General features: G+C 36.5%; 1 pseudogene; it reads right to left on the bottom strand.

The window, feature by feature from the left end:
* Positions 1 to 606: 606 nt before the first annotated feature.
* Positions 607 to 11,573, bottom strand: LOC116257235 (multicopper oxidase LPR1 homolog 1-like; annotated as a pseudogene).
* Positions 11,574 to 18,158: the final 6,585 nt, after the last annotated feature.

Genomic DNA, 18,158 nt, shown 5'->3' with positions numbered 1-18,158 from the left:
GATTACATACCTCGAATATAGATGAGCCTCCTCTTTTGAATGATCTTAGGATCGCTTCGGCTCAAGCTCCAAGATAATGAAAATATCCTCCCAAGAGGTCTTCTCGTACTCCCTTGAAGAGTTTGAATGAAGAACCTTGCTCTCAAAGTTGGATAAAAAGAAGAAGGGAAAAGAGTGAAATGGAAAGAGGGAGCTAAAGAAAAATCAAGATTTCAAATGAAGAAGCACGGGAGGATCCCCAAGGTTGGCTCATGCCAAAGAGGAAAGATTGTGGGGGTATTTATATGGAGATTTGGAGCCAAAATTCTAAATTTAAAATTTTTTGAATTTAACAAGATTTTGAAGCGAATTTCAAACATTTTTGAATGATTTATTTATTTTTTTAAATAGGCTTTGACTAAGTGGGATTGTCCACTAACATGCAAACACTCATTTGAGGTGTGGGCAGGGCTAATGCCCATCCAAGGAGGCAAGTCACTTCATTTCTTTTTGTCCAAATCACTTCTCTTTTTCTCTAAGTCACCTAATTTATTGTAGAAATTTTCGGGATCAATGATTAGACCATGCAAAAAGGAGAGGATGGATTATGGGAGTGTGTGACTCGAATTATTGATTGGTCCATGCAGATATATTATCAGCCACATTGGAATTCATAAACAAATGTGTCTCTGTTCCAACCGCCACCCCCCGGCCGTTCACTAGGGCTTTGGTTGCCAGCTTCCCTGTCATTAGGTCACCAACTTCCTTGACCTTCCGGCACTGGGCAAGCATCAGTGCCCATACATGGTCTTACGACTTTGTGGAGACCTGTGTTTGACGTATACAATACTTGAATTGTCGACATAGATGCTCCATAGTTGGTTCTCATCCTTCAGAGACTACGAGTGCAATTATCGGTTCGTTCCAAAACAGATCCAATTGAAAAGGAAAAGCAATGATTCAAGTTGGAATGATTTTAAAATCCAATTCTTCTTCCTATCCCATTTCTTGAAGAGAAAAAATCAAGAAAGAGGGTAGATAGCCCCCCAAGTGGCAGTTTTTCATAAAAATGGGGGTTCTCGGCATGCCTGCCGATATTGCACGCCAAGCGCGTTGGCGCACAGCGGTAGTGTGCAGAGCACAGCGCATGGCAACGCACTCGGTGAGCGTGCTCGTGTGCCATCGCTTGGCGTGTTTTTTTTTTTAAATAACAAAATAAAGTACGATAAAGAAAAATAAAATAAAATGAACAAATTTAAAAAAAGGCATTCACATATAAAAACAGAAAACCTATTTTTTTGTATTAAAATTATTTTTGTTTCAAATGGGGAGGCCGACTCCATTTTTTTGAATTATTCTGGGCTTGTTTTAAATCTGGATTGGGTTCAATTGGTTGCTGACGCATTGTAAGCAATGATTTAAGCTCAAAAAATATATTTTTGGCATGAGAGGGATATATATAATAAAAAAGAAGGGTCCACGCATGCATGCACGGTGTTCGATAGCATCAAACTTTGTTGTCTTAATCTCAACTTTGGATTTTGAGTTTGAAATTCTTGATTTGGACCTAGAATCAGGTTTCGGATCCGACAGCTGAATATTGGATTTTGAATTTGATTTTTTCAGGTTTCGGATCCGAGAGCTGAATTTTGGATTTTGAATTTGAATTTTTTGTTTGGGTTCGGACAAGGCTTTAGAGACGAATTTGTTTTCGGTCCAAGATTGGGCTTAAGGTCTAAAAGTTTAAGTCCAAACAACTGAAAATTTCATTTGGGTGGAAACAAAATGCTCCCATTTTAAAAAAATTTGGGGTGATAACACTTCTGCTCACTGCAACATTTTTGAATCATGCTACTTTCTATTTTAAAGGAATATCCTTCAAATTTGTCTAATGACTATTTTTATGATCTTGATTGTGGCACTGGTTAGGTCTCTGATCTGACTTTCTTAAGTTTAGTTTGAGTTAAGTATACTGTCTATGTTGTCTCTCTTGAATGATGCATTTGTCATATAGTGTGCTTCCCATAGTTAATCTATTGTTCTCAGGGTTAGGGTGGAGTGGCGTTCATTCATGTTGTTTATGTTATAAGTTTATTCAAAGTACTTACTTATATTATATATGCCAGTTATTCAAGTTGTGACTATGGTGCAGTGCTTCAGTTATTCAGAGGTTAGAGCCTTGATTGGAGTTCCAGCAAGAAGAATAAATATGAGTAGCTTAGGATTGTGTTTCCTCATGTTGGTTGTTTTATTTCCTGCTTGAACTTGAATGAATGTTAATGTGCTGAATTGATGCTTTGTCTTTGTGTAACAATCATTTTGTTCGATCAATTTAGTTAATTTTTTAGCATTTGTAGAATTCATTGTAAACTTTGTCCCCATTCCTTGTGGATTGACTCATCAGGGAGATGACTCCTTAGCAACTCATATCTCAATCCCATCTTGTATGCATCATTGGGAGATGCACGTCAATGTTCATTTGGTGACTTTGATTTCGATGAACTGTTTCACATGCTCAACAATTTCACAATTGCATTGTTCTTTTCTGCTTTAAAGGATTTAGTGCAGGCAACCAACATGAAAAGCTCAATCATCTATTAAAATAAATAGATAAATAGTAACACACAATTTCATTACTAATTGTTAAGATTCAATAACGCATTACATCATCAGAAATTATTAGACAGTTTGCAACAAACATTTTCATCACTAAAGCAGACTTGCACAATAAGACTGAGGTATAAAAACCACAAATCTGCAACGTATAATTTCGTTGGTATACATATTTAATAACAAAAGCTTTTCGTTGCTGATACTTGATAACTAGTCACAAATAGCATTTTTGTTGCGAATGGTTTCAGCGTCACGAAATTTTAATAACAGGCTTTGTCATGCAGCATTTTTGTTGGTAAAAGGTTTTAGTGACCAAATTGATACATTACTAAAAGTTGATTTTCTTGAAGTGGTTGTACCAAAGTGGACAAACACAATTGGTGCTAAACCTATTTCAGCTCCTGCGGCTTCATGCCTGACTTTAATGGCTTTCTTTGGGATGAAATCTAACCATTCAGTTTTATATAGCAGAATAGTTGCACTTATGACAATACCTGATGTTTCCTTTGCAATGAATAAAGTTTATTGGTTTATGCAATCTTCAGGTATTTTCATTCAGCTATTGTAAAATGTATTGGTAGACACTTAAGGCACACCTTTGACTATGATATTCTTCTTAAGGCATCAACAAATATTGACTTTACCACTTGAAATGATGTAGGCTAGGTTAGGTGCACAACTTGATCTGGAACATATGGAGCCTTTACTAGACAGATTTTAGTATGATGAGTGCCGAGTAACAAAACATGGTCGCAAGATCCAATATTGAAGTAGAATACAAATCTCCTTTGCAAAATATTATAGGAACAATTATGTAGATCCAGCCTCTATTCAAAATGCTCGAAGACATTAGTCCAAGCAAAATGCAATAATGTCGGAGCTGGCTACCTTGCAACACATTCAGTATATCACAACAACAACAAGCACATTGAAACTGACATGCACTTGTGACAGAGGACCGTGCTTAGGGTGAAATGATGGTTTGATATTTTTCTACTAAAGATCAACTTGCAAACATTTGTAGTAAGCTCTTAAGAGAATCAAATAGTTCCATGGTTCCCAAGTTTAGCCTAATCAAGCACATCTCCCTAGATGTGGTGAATGTGATCGAGAATATTAACAAATGGTCCATGATGCTAGCATCAAATAATGGCAAGTCCACCAATGGCCATACTAGAGAGACACTTGAAAGGAATGAAGATCAAATTTGCCTTAAGCAAAAAGGAAAGCAAGGCCCATGTATTCTTATAATTGTGATGAAGGAAAGATATTCTGGATCAAATAGAAAACAGAACTATTCAGTGGCTCTATCAAAATAAAACAAAATGTAATTGTGCAAGAAAAGTACTAGCTGAACGAAAGCAAAAGTAATAATTATCATGGGAGTAGGACATAAAGGGCTGAACCATGTAATCATGTTCGTCACACTTTTCTTCCCTTCTAACTGACTTTATTTTAACAGTCGACAACATAATTTAACAACCAACAAGAAATTTTTATTTTTCAATCATCTCATATGAGAGAATTTTCCAACCTTGATACATAGAGTGGTGCTCTATCTTTGATTCAATGCTAAACTAAACTTATGGCACCATAAACCATGAAATCACTACGACTTCTCTCTATCTGACCAGCGTCAAAGGCCTGATCATCTCCTTGTTCTCATGATCTAATATCAGCAACTGCTAACCAAAACATTAGTCAAGGAATCTGATTAAATTAACAACGGTTATAATTAGCTTAACTCAGACAAAACTGAAACGATCAGGTTAATTGTGAAAAAATGGAAACTCAGCAAAAAAAATTGGAAATGGAGTTTCAATTGTTCGTTTCATATTATACAGAAAATGACAAAATTAGATTGAATTAAATTGACCAAGGCATGCAATTAATGAGGAATATTATATGTGTGCCTTGTGATGAATGGACACTACAGCCTATGCATTTGTGACACTTTGCCCAAGTAATTACTTGCTGTAAATTCATGCATGTACCTAACGATGAACTAATGAACTCATATCAAACTGAAACGTTAGAAGCCGCTAGAGAACATATAGGCACTCTAAGTTCTTCATTAGAGAATGGCGCAAAAACATTCCAGCAGAATTAGCTAGAATTTTTGCCACCTATACTTCGTTCCTAGACCAAACCACAAGAAAGCATTTGAATTATACAAAGGGAATTGTAGATACTTACATGGCCATGGTATACGTAACCCGATTCTGCAGTCGAATCTAATGGATATGGTGCATTCTGGTGTACATAACCATACTTCACCACCACAGTCGTCATGTTTCCAAGGGTCATTTTCACTTTGTTCTTCCATGCCATCTCACTGGGTGGCATAGAAAACATTGGCCCTCGAGCTTAGCTATTGGTGTTGCATTTGATGGGATTGTACGTGGAATTCATGCACGTAGTGAATTGGTCAACGTTCACTAGACCACTTTGTTCTATGGCTTGAAATATTGCTAAGTGAAGATGCATGGGGTGATCATGTTGTGTCAAGTTTATAATGTTCCAAATCTCTATGCTGCTGGGGGCAGTCTGGTCCGAACAACAACTGGCTCGGGAAGGTAGGAGCAATCAGAGGCTATCTGAGTGAAATTCAGGCTATTGCTTAGTGAAAGATGAGAGTACTGAGCATTACCGACATTCGCAATCTGAAAACGGTACTTTCTCGGTTTGACATTCATGAAGAGCCAAGCCATGCCATTAACTATGTTGGCATCAACGATGTACTCTGGATGCCTTTGAAGGTGGATGATGTAAAGAGTCATCACCGACTATCTCGAGAAGTCATGAGCCTCCTCTTAAGTCGGTGATAAATGATAAAAACATTAAAATAATAAAAAATAATTAGAAAGTGGTGGAACCTTCACCACCGATCTTCTGAAACTCTATCAATAGGAGCGTTGGCCTTTGTGTCTAGCTTCAAGAGAGTGTTGAGTGTGAGCTCACTTTGTGAGTAGGTGTGTGAGCATTGAGTGATATAGTGCAAGGGCATGGAAGTGCTTGGGTGTGAAAGTTCACTATGTGAGCTTAGATGAGTTTCCTTTAGTCTTCTTTTGTAATGTTCATTTTGATGAATAAAGTAGTTTACATTTTGAGATTATCACCTGTTGGGCTTTAGCTCATTTTGTGAGCTATTTTCGTTTAGTTATTAAGCTCTTATTAAGTATACTTTGTCAATTTATGATTGAGAATTATTTTGGACGTCGAAACTCTGCCCGTTTTTCTTCGCATAAATTATTCGGGTTTGGATCTAAGTTATATCTAGGGCCCACTTTTCTGCCTACAATTGGTATCAGAGAGATGTTCAGTCTAAGGGTCTGTTTAATAATGAGATTAATTGGACTAATTATATTTTGAAATTATGGCGGCATTAGTGCTTGCATTAAATAATACTGAAAAGCTTAACAATAGCAATTATGACTATTGAAAATCTAGCATGGAGTCATCTTTTTTAGGACATGAATTATGGGATATAGTATTGGGGTCAGACACAAATATTCCTATCGGCAAGGAAGCTAAGAAGAAATGAATGATCAAAGCGGAGAAAGCTTTATTTGCAATTAAGGTATCAATTGAGAATGATTTATTAGAGCATATTTGTGATGCTAAGACTCCTAAAGAAGCATGTGATACTTTTACAACACTATTTTCTCGAGCTAATGATGTCTTCGTACAATGATTAGAAATGAGTTTGCTACATTAACTGCGGGAAATATATTGATAGCAGAATATTTTATGAAAGTTAAAAACATTTTTAGGGAGATTTCGCAAATTGACCTTAAGTATAAGATTAGTGAGGCCCGTATGTAGATAATTTTTGTTCAGAGATTTCATCTAGAATTTAGTAGTTTTATAATTTGTGTTGAAAGCTGGCCAGTTCAACCAACTTTGCTGTAGTTAGAGAATGTTTTGATCAATCAAGAAACATTAGTGAAACAAATGGCTGGACCCTCACTCAAAGTAAATAATGAGGAAACGTTGTCTCGAAGTTGGAACATTGACGAAAGAAAAACAAGAGAAACTACACAACAGTGAAGACAAAAAAAAAAGTGTTTTAGATGTTGAAAATTGGGCCATTTTGTTCATGACTACAGAGTCAAAATAGATGAAGGAAATGCAGTCACGACAAGTAAGCAACATGGGGGAGTTAATGAGACTGTACAAAAAACTTTGTTTCTATACTCAATAGAGGTTAAAGAGGATATCAAACAAGAAAGATGTAATTCTACTCATATAAAACCTATAAAAGAAAAAGAATAGAAGATCAATTATCAAACTGATTGGATAATTGATTTTGAATGCTCAAATCATATTACTGGTGATGAGAACAAGTTTGTAAGTATAAAAGAATATGATGAAAATCAAGTTGTTGTTATTGTTAACAACACAAAGTACCTAGTGGCACATAATGGAAAAGCAGAAATTGTAGCTAGCCTTGTTATATACCAGATTTTACAGAATGTTTATCATGTTCTAGCAATGACTAAAAACTTGTTGTCTGTGCCACAACTTATAGCTTTAGGCCACTATGTAGTATTTGGCCCAAATGATATAAAAGTTTATAGAAATGTAGATGTTCATAGAACTCCCATATTTGAAGGAAAAAAAGTTGAGTCAATATATGTCTTGTCAATAGAAACAATATATATTGACAAAACTAGGAAGCATGATACTCCAGATATCTAGCATGAGAGACTCACTCATATTGGGTATAACAAACTCTGGGAGATGTCTAATAAAGGACAGCTAATTGGCCTGCCAAAGCTTGAGGTACGAACGAACATAGTATGCCCAGGATCTCAATATGGAAAGGCGCACACGAGGCCATTTAAAGAATCAAAGTATAGAGCTAAAGCACCGTTCGAGCTTATGCATTCAGATGTATTTGGGAAAGTATCAGGCCCATCAGTTGGAGGTAGGTGGTATTTTATCACATTTATTGATGATATTTTGAGTTAAACTTAGGTCTATTTTATGACAGAAAAGTTTGAAGCACTTGAAAAGTTCAATGAGTTTCACCACATGGTGAGAAAAGAACTTGGATGTAGAATTCAGTGTCTACGTACTGATAATGGTGGCGAATATACATCTGACATGTTTATGGAATACACAAGGCAACATGGTATTCGAATGTAATTTACTTGTGTCTATACACCTCAGCAAAATAGAGTGGTAGAATGAAACAATCGTCACATAGCAGAAATATGTCGAAGCATGATACATGCAAAGAACATGCCACCAAAATTTTAGGCCGAGTGTGTCAGCACTGCTGTATACGTAATTAATCGACTATCATTGCCAAGATTTAATTTTAAGTCTCAATATAAAGTGCTCCATAAAAAGAAGCCATCTATAAGTTATTTTAGAGTATTTGGTTGTATATGCTATGTTTTTCTATTTGAGCATCATAGGACTAAGTTCGACAAGAAGGCACAGAGGTGTCTTTGTTGGATATGATCCATATTGGAAAGGATAGAGATGTGCTAATCCTACCACAGGACAAGTTCGTGTTTCTCACGATGTCATCCAGACTCTCAAGTTTTTGAGAGAAATGTTCGAAACAAAATACAAGTTGACATGAATCAAGGAGAGCCTAAGTCGGAAGATAGAAGTAAGACGATCAGACAAACAAGTTCAAACGCCTAAACATAGCCCAAGACAAGAAGAATGAGTAGATCCATGGAGAATAGGAATTACTCCTATTCAACAACGAAGTATAGAAGAAGAAAGACCATCACAATAACCAGAAGGAGCATCTATAACACTAAGAAGATCAACAGGAGTTCTAAAACCAGATCTCAAGTATAAAAATGCAGATTGTGCCGTCATTTAGGAGATCGAGCCAACCTCTTTTGAAGAAGCAAAAGATGTTGAAAAATGGCAAGCTGCAATGAAAGATGAAATGAAAGCATTGGAGCATAATGAGACTTGGGAACTCATACCAAAGCCTATGGGAGTAAAGCCCATTACTTATGAGTTTACAAAATAAACAGAAAGCAAATGGCAAAGTCGATAGGTATAATGCTTGACTAGTCACAAGAGGGTTTTCACAACAATATAGCTTTGACTTTGAAAAAACTTTTAGTCCTATTGCAAAGACTACATCTGTACGTATTCTGATAGCCATTGCTACAAGAAAGACTTAGAAGCTATGGCAAATGGATGTGAAAAATGCTTTCTTGAATGGATATCTCAATCATGAAATCTATATAAGGATTCAAATCTCTGAACAAATCAAACATCTGCAAGCTAAGAAAAGCACACTATGGATTGGAGCAAGCACCTAGGGCATGGTGAGAGAAAATAGCTGAATTTTTGGTGTCTAGTGAATTTCAAGTCGCCTCAGCAGATTCGAGACTCTTCGTCAAGACAAGAGGTATGAAGATTTTAATTATAATAAAAGATGACAAAGAAGAAGTTAATCTCATTCGTGAACATCTCACGGTGTGATTCGAAATAAAGAGCTGGGGGAGTTACGACATTTCCATGGATTGAAAATTAATTATGAATGTAAAGGATTATTTTTAAGTCAAAAGAAGTATGCTCATGACTTACTACATAAGTATGGTATGCTCAGTTGCAAACCTATTTCAACACCAATTGAGGTAAATGCAAAACTTAGAATTGATGAATAAGACAAGTTAGAAGATGTCACTATGTATTGGCAACTAGTTGGAAGCTTAATCTACTTAACATTGTCAAGACCAAACATTGCCGATGCAGTTGGTGTTGTGAACAGATTCATGAAAACTCTAAGAAAGCTACATTTAGATGCAGGGAAAGAATATTAGGGTATGTCAAAGGAATGCCTGACTTGGGTATACTTTATGGAAAAGGAGAAACCTATCAAATTGTTGGTCATTGTGATGCAGATTATGCTGGAGACTTATCAACTCATAGATCAACAACTGGATATATATTTAGTCTTGGAAGTGGTGCAATTTTATGGTGCAGTGAGAGACAGCCAACAGTTTTACTATCAACAACAGAAGCAGAGTATAGAGCAGCATCTCAAGCAGTACAAAATGTGTGTGGTTGATGTGACTGTTGAAAGACATTAAACAAGATGTATATTATGCAGTAAGGCTCTATGATAATCAAAGTGCAATTAGACTTGTAGAAAATCCTATCTTCCATGCTCGAACGAAACATATAGAGGTGGAACATCATTTTATCAGAGAGAAGGTACTCAAAGGAGAGATTCACTTGCAGCCAATCACTTCAGAAAATGAAGTTGCTGACATCATTACCAAAGTTTTGCTAGTACAAATATTCACCAAATTTTGAAGAATGTTAGGATTCATGAGTAGAGAGTCGGTAATGAGGGGGAGATTGTAAAGAGTCATCATTGACTCTCTCAAGAAGTCGTGAGCCTCCTCTTAAGTTGGTTACTAATGATAAAAACATTAAAATAATAAAAAGTAATTAGAAAGTTGTGGAACTTCCACCACCGACCTTCTCAAACTCTATAAATAGGAGTGCTAGCCTTTGCGTCTAGCATCAAGAGATTGTTGGGTGTGTGCTCACTTTGTGAGCTGGTGTGTCAGCATAGAGTGATTAAGTGGAAGGGCATTGGGTGCAAAAGGCATGGAAGTGCTTGGGAGTGAAAGTTCACTACGTGAGATTAGGTGAGTTTCCTTGAGCCTTCTTTTGTAATGTTCATTTTGATGAATAAAGTAGCTTACATTTTGAGGTTATCAACTGTTGGGCTTTAGCTAATTTTGTGAGCTATTTTCATTTGGTTATTAAGTTCTTATTAAGTATACTTTGCCAAGTTTATTATTGAGAATTATTTTGGACATTGAGACCATATGGCTTTTCTCTGCATAAATTATTCGGGTTTGGATCTAATTTATATCTAGGGTCCACATTTCTGCCTATAGATGGGTGGGTTCACACCTGTGTAGCTATCATGTACAAAAGACAATCTTTGTTGAAGCTACGGTCAAAGATCATGAGCAGCCAGTTGAAGGAATCTGAGGGAAGAATCAGACTGCCTTCTGCGGATGGGTCTGTGACAAGGTACCCCCAAAGAGACTGGCTACAAGGTTCACTCTACTCATGCCAAGTGCATGGTCATGGTACAAGATGTTGCCTGGTGGCTGGAGGTCATTTGGATAAGTGTAGGTTGGTGTGGTCCAAGCTGGTCCGGTATGATCGAAGTCTACAGTGAACCATGCGAATGGACTGCCATCGCATCGTGGTTCATCAATGCCACCATGGCGATGGACGACCATCGCCACACCATCAGTCTTCAGTATTGTAGTGAGGATGGTCAGATCCCAAGGGAGTATATGGGTGGATGGTAGGTGATTTTCCCTTGTGATGCAGGTTGGCACATTTTGAAGATTCAATATTGTTGGACCGAGAACTGTTGCTGTGGTTGATGACGTTCCAAATGCGAACCCAGTGGTGGCTGGTAGATCTCTATGGAACTTCTGTACAAAAATTTATAAAAGTTAAGGAAGATGATTATCTTGATTTTTATTGGTCCTTTCTTATCCATCGGCCACACCAAAAAGGGCTGGGGCTTTATCCACTTGGTGCAAAAGTCACAGACGAAATTAAAGTGGAAGTGAGGAATCAAATTCCTTAAATTTAAAAATATTACATAAATAAAAGCAGTTGCAGGAATTAAAAAAGTGGTCCGATGAGAAAGCAAACTATAAATAGGAAAGCAAGCGTTTTGCTAAGCACATCATTAAAGTAGGATATTTTTAAAAACTAGCTATTTACTTTGTGTTGTTGGGACTTCCATATTTGGTTCCATACCTGTCATGCTTTTTAAGATCACATAAACTACAGTGGGCATGGCCATCTGTCATTTTAATTAACTTCATGTATATGATCTCCACAAAGCAACGGCGCTAGGCACATGTTAAATTCTACTAGTAAGCTACCATAATAGAGTAATTGATTTGAAATTCTTCTAGATGTTCAGTCTGTACGCTGGCTTTAGTAGCCATGTTTTCTCAAATCGATGAGCTTCATGAAAAATAACATGAGTGTCATATATGAAATTCCATGCAGAAGCTCCTTAATTTTTTTTAAGTAACATTATTTTCTTTGAGAATATATATAAAATGTACTTTGTGCATCCCTTTTTGGAAATCATGTTCCAGGCCACCCTGATTCCCTAATAAAGGAAACAGTTCTTTTTCTCTTAAATTGTAGGCAAGGAATAAAAAAGTGAGATATAATATACAAAAAATAGACGCAATACAATCTCACCACCCATGCGATGCATCTGGTACATCCATTATATATATATATATATTGAGGCATCTGGTTTTTGGAAGTCTTGGGTGGTCTCCTGAATTTGTGGGAACTGTTGCTTTGTGGAGCCCTTGTTGGCGAAATGGCATTGGAATTAAAAGCATTTGAGGTAGCTAGGTTAAACGTTCGTTGATTTCATTTATATTATTAATCACATATACGTGATCCATATCAGTTCTGCATTTCAAGCTTACAAGCTATCGTTGGCTGAACACTTTTGTAGATTGATGTAAAATATAATTGGTGTCTATTAACACCCCAAATTTTTTCACATCAGGATTGAAGCAATTTCAAAATTTTACAAAAGAATTGTGAAAAATTACAATTTCAAAGCTAATTTTGAATCTAAAGAACAATTTAGATTAAAATCATGAATTTGACTCGTGACACGAATCCTAAGGCAAGATTACGAGACCAAACCAGACCCAAATTAGGATTTGAAATCCAAATCCAATTACAAATGTCATTTGAAATCCATATCTGATTGCAAAATTCAAGTTTTGATTTAAATCCAAGAATCGGATCTAATTAGGTCCAGCATGCTTTGTGGGTCCACGTGTGGGCCCCACCTAGCTTGTGTGGTCAAAAGCCCCCCAAGAGGTCATGCACCTCTCCTTTTTAAAAATTTCTCCTCACAATTACGTCAAAAAATCATTTTTCAAAGAGAAAGGAATGAGGTCATAACTAGAAACCTACAAAAACAGAGACATTTTTGCCTCTCTCCCTTCCTTAACTAGATCCTTTTTAAAGAGGGGTCAACCTCCAAGAAACAATGACTAGGCTGATCAAAGCTACTTAATTCAAGTAGCTTCGACCCTAGTGCACCCAAATGTGGTGCCAAATTCAGTTGAGCTCAGTCAACACGGGCTCAGCTTGGCCAAAAGGGCAGGTCTGTCCCACGACCCAATAGTGTATTGAAATAGACCTTGACCGGATCGAATCCACATTGAATAAACTCAGTCAAAGTACAATTTAGCTCAATGAAGAGTTTTCTTAGCTCAAATTCATCGAATTACCTCAAGCAAAGTCAAACTACTCGTAAATGAGCTTTGACTTTGGTCAATTGGTCAATTGGTCAAATTTGACCAATCTGGATGATTTTGCCCTTCCATGATCAAATTGAGATTACAGAACCTAAATCGGGATTTTATGAAAGGCAAATATACATTTCGATTTGTCAAATACATAAATCGAATATCAAATTGAAATTCAATATTTCAAATTAAGTTATGGACAAAAATACTCTTTTCGAACCAAATTTGATAGAATTTCTAAATTTTACTCAAATTTTAATGGAATTGTTATAATTCAATAACATTTAGAGATTAATGACTATGTTTTAACCTATTGAGCGCAATTTCAAATAAAAAATAAATAAATAAAATGAAATAAGGCAAAACCCTACGCAAGGACATTTTTGTCCAATTTTTTTGTCAAAGTTGGGTAGCTAGGTCCGAACCAGGTAAGGCCACCCTAAGCCCAGCCTACCTAGCTCGTGTAAATGAGCTAGGTGTGGTCAACTAGGATCATTAAAATCCTATTTAATCCATTTTACATGTCCCCAAAGTCTTAAGTGGGTTTCCAAGGTGAGTTAAGGAGGTGGTTGAACCCATCTCTTTCTCTAAATAATCACCCCCTGGCAACCAAGGAGGGGAACAAATTTTTGGGGTCTTCAGCAAATTGCTGCAGCCAAGGAGTTAGGAGGAAAAGCCAAGGAAGAGAAGACAAATTCGTCCAAGCCCTCTTCCGCCTCTCTTTCATTTCCTTCTTCACATTCCTCTATTCTCTCTATCGATTTTGCTCATTTAGAAGATTGCCTTGTACTCAAAAATATTGTGCAAGATACGGTCGACAAAGAAATTATCAAGGAGGTTAGTGAACAACCACACATCCTCAAAAACCCTTTTCTTAAACATGAGAAAGGAACAATTGTATGGTCTCAAGTCATAAATGGGATAAAGTGTCTCTAGATTTCTTTGGGTTGCTTTCCAAATATAACAAACGATCCGTCAATATACAAACCGGACCAGGCAAACAAAACAGTCGAAGAAACATCAATCAAAAGTCACAAATATGGGATCCTGAACTTTTGGAAGCCATTTTCATAGAATTAGAGCCCTTACCAAGTCAAGAAGGAAGGATTTCGTCCTAACCGAGGAAATAAATGGGCTTTTGGACTATACTAAAATGGTCCAATCACACTTTCTGATAAAGATCTACCAAATGGAGGTGCATCACATAATGATGCCTTGAACATAGTGGTAGAAACAAGGGGCACCAGAGTCTCTTATGCCTTAATCGATGGAGCAGCAAGCCTGAACATTTGTCCACAGCAGATAGCTTGTACATTAGGCATAAAGCAAGCCAATTATAAACCGTCATCAATTGTCATTCATAGATATGACAAAATGGAACAACCTTGCATTGGAAGTATATGTCTGGATCTAAATAGCTTCGAGACATATCGTCCGGTTCTATTTTATTTGGTGGATAGGGAACCCTCATTCAACCTATTACTTGGCAGACCATAGATCCATGCTACCAATGGCGTTCCTTTCACTCTACATTAGTGCATCAAGTGGACTGATAACATGAATACTATAACAATCTATGCAGAGGATAGGCAAAATTGTCTTGTGCATCTAATGAATCTGGTACCAATATATACAATTGAAGTACCTAGTATTCGAGTTTGCAAAGAAGAAAAAATATCTCAAGGTCTTAGCAAATTGACTATTCAGAAGCTAAAGAAACAAACGTGGATAAAAAAAGGTACCAAGCATGAAACAAGCTACAAAAGCCATCCATTTTTCAAAACTTTCTACCAGAATGAGGAAGGATTGAATTTACTCATACGCCATGGCTATCGGCCATTCACTATCCTCGACAAATAGGAAAATGAAATCTTAGAGCCGATTACCTTGACAGAACAATGGTGGCACTTAAGGCCTGAGATGTCAAAGTTATGAAAAAGTGGGTGTCGAGGAAGGATTCAAGTTGGTACCTTTCATCAATAGCAACACCATAGGTGGATGTTCACCATCAATATGAACCAACAAATCCACTATTATTTCATCATCTAGTCATCATTTTGTCATTTTGTTATCATTGTATTCTAATAGACTAAGTGTCTCAATTTTGTAATACCTTCAAATATGCAAATGACATATGCAATTTACTCCCATATAATATGTCTCAAATTCCATCTAACCTTTTTATCATCTTGAGATCAAACATCAAAAGCCTTCAAGGGGGTAATAGAATTCACCGAGGCAGAATGTCCAGAGTTCATCCAAATAAAAAGACAAAATCAACTGTTACTTTTGATTATGTTCTCCTTTATGGATGGATATTCTGGCTACAACAAATTAAGGTGGCCACTCAAGACCATGCTAAAACATCAATTACAACCCCATGAAGCACTTTCTGCTATACTGTAATGTCGTTTGGTCTGAAGAATATTGGGTGAGATGTCAAAGTTATGAAAAAGTGGACGTCGAGAAAGGATTCAAGTTGGTACCTTTCATCAATAGCAACACCATAGGTGGATGTTCACCATCAATATGAACCAACAAATCCACTATTATTTCATCATCTAGTCATCATTTTGTCATTTTGTTATCATTGTATTCTAATAGACTAAGTGTCTCAATTTTGTAATACCTTCAAATATGCAAATGACATATGCAATTTACTCCCATATAATATGTCTCAAATTCCATCTAACCTTTTTATCATCTTGAGATCAAACATCAAAAGCCTTCAAGGGGGTAATAGAATTCACCGAGGCAGAATGTCCAGAGTTCATCCAAATAAAAAGACAAAATCGACTGTTACTTTTGATTATGTTCTCCTTTATGGATGGATATTCTGGCTACAACAAATTAAGGTGGCCACTCAAGACCATGCTAAAACATCAATTACAACCCCATGAAGCACTTTCTGCTATACTGTAATGTCGTTTGGTCTGAAGAATATTGGGGCAACATATCAAAGGGCTATGATAGCTATCTTCCATGATCAAATGCATCAAATCATGGATGATTAAGTGGATGATCTGCTAATTAAGTAAAAAACAAGAGAAAAACACATTAGCATTCTTTCTCAAGTTTTTGATAGACTCTTGCAATATAAGCTTAGATAGAATCCACAAAAGTGTGTATTTGGCATAGAATCTAGCAAGCTTTCGGGATTTATGGTCAACAAAAAGGGAATCAAGATGGATCCCTCCAAAGCAAAGAAGATCATTGAGATGTCACCGCTAACAAATCTAAAAGAGTAATGTAGCTTGCAGGGCAAGATTCAGTCAATCAGAAGGTGTATATCCAATCTTGCCATGAGATGTGAACCCTTCAACCATTTACTGTGGAAAGGAGTCAAGTTTGAATGTAGACATGAATGTCAGGTCTCATTCAAAAAGATCAAGAAATATCTTCTTTGCCCACCAATTTTAAAACCCCCAATTTTGGGGAAACCTCTACTTCTTTACATCACAGTTAACAATTCAGCCTGTGGTGGATTTTTGGCTCAATATGAAAAAAGATGTTGAATAGAACATGTCATTTATTACATCCGTAAGACATTTGTGCAATATAAAAAAATTGCTTACACATGGAAAAAACTTACTTAGCCTTGGTATGGTTGTGTCAAAAATTGAGGCACTACCTATTGTCATGCGAGGTAAAAATTTTATCAAAACTCAATACACTCAAATATACCCTTGAGCAGCTATTTTTTAATGAAAGGATAGCAAAGTGACAGATTTTGTTGATGCAATATGCTTTAGAATATGTGTCATAGAAATCAATCAAGGGTTAAGCAATTGTAGATCAATTGGCAGATTTTCTTCTATCGGAAGAAACTAGTACAAATGATGATTTTCCAGATGAGCAAATCCTAACGATCGAGTCAGAGCCAATGTGGGAGATGCATTTCGATGTATCTCAAAGCACAGCTGGGGCAGACATTGGGATACTTTTCATTACACCAGAAAAAGAAATGATTCCTTACTCCATCAAAATGAATTTCTCCTGCACACATAACATGACAGAATACAAGGACTCAAAATGCTTCTCAAATTTAAAGTAGAAAGAATTTGTACATGTGGTGTCGAAGCAATCACTTTAAAAACAGTCAAAAGACGACATGTGGTGTCCTTCATTCACAAAAATCTTTGTGTAGATTTGGCATCCCGCACGATGTCGTTTCTGACAATAGATACCCATTTTAAAAATGATAAAGTGCACAATTTCTATCAAAAACAAAAAATACAACATCACTTTAACGCCCCATATTACTCTCAACGTAATGGTCAGGCAGAAGCAACCTACAAGATTTTGATTCGTGTTTTATAAAGGACTATTGAAACAGGCTGAGATTGACACAAGAAAAATACACAATGCACTTTGGGCATATTGAACCACAATTCAAATGCCCACCAATGCTACACCAGTAGAATTAGTATATAGAACGAAAATTGCCTTACACGTCCAAAAACTAGCAATGTAATTTGCTACACTCACTAAACACCCAATTAGCAAGTACAAAAGAAAGTGACGTGCTCATTTAGACCTCTTAGACAAGAAAAGGTACAAGCAACAGAGCATGCTTAAGTCTATCGCAAAAGAGTCGCCCGATATTATGCCAAATCAATCATTGGAATAAAATTTCAGATAAATGATCTTGTTTTAAAATCTATAGTTCCACTCAGGAGTAGAACTAACGGGAAATGGACACCAAATTGAGAAGGACCATATGTCGTCAAAGAAGTTCTACCTCACAATTCTTATCGGCTAATTGATGTTGATGGGATCGAAATCCCTGATCTAATTAATGCTTTTCATCTCAAGAAATTCTATACTTGAATTTGCAATTCAAAAATTTCAAACCAATTGTTCTTTCATAAGCACATTCTTATCAATTTTCAAACCAACTAAGGGGCATAGTATCCCTTAAAGAAAGTTTCAAAAATGCATCAAAATTTTCAAACTTAGCCCATGTCTTGAGGACAACCGCAAGGGCATTGGTTTGAACTATGCAAGAAATTTCAATGAAATTGAGGGATTAATGTACATAAATAAATGTTGGTCCCGATAGTTAAGAACTTGTAAAGGTTTAGTATGAGATGCCATATGGAAAAAACCCTTAAGACCCAAAAGACATTGGCAAGATGCAAGAAAAATCTATCAAACAAAATGTGTTGAGCGATGAGCTCGGGGTGAGTGTAGTTGTTCCTCTAGTTCAAAGCTCTACAGGCACGGGTAGGCATACGATTT

This window comes from Nymphaea colorata, chromosome 7 (genome assembly GCF_008831285.2).
Source record: "Nymphaea colorata isolate Beijing-Zhang1983 chromosome 7, ASM883128v2, whole genome shotgun sequence".
Taxonomy (NCBI): Eukaryota; Viridiplantae; Streptophyta; class Magnoliopsida; order Nymphaeales; family Nymphaeaceae; genus Nymphaea; species Nymphaea colorata.
This window is presented reverse-complemented; position numbering and strand designations above follow the sequence as displayed.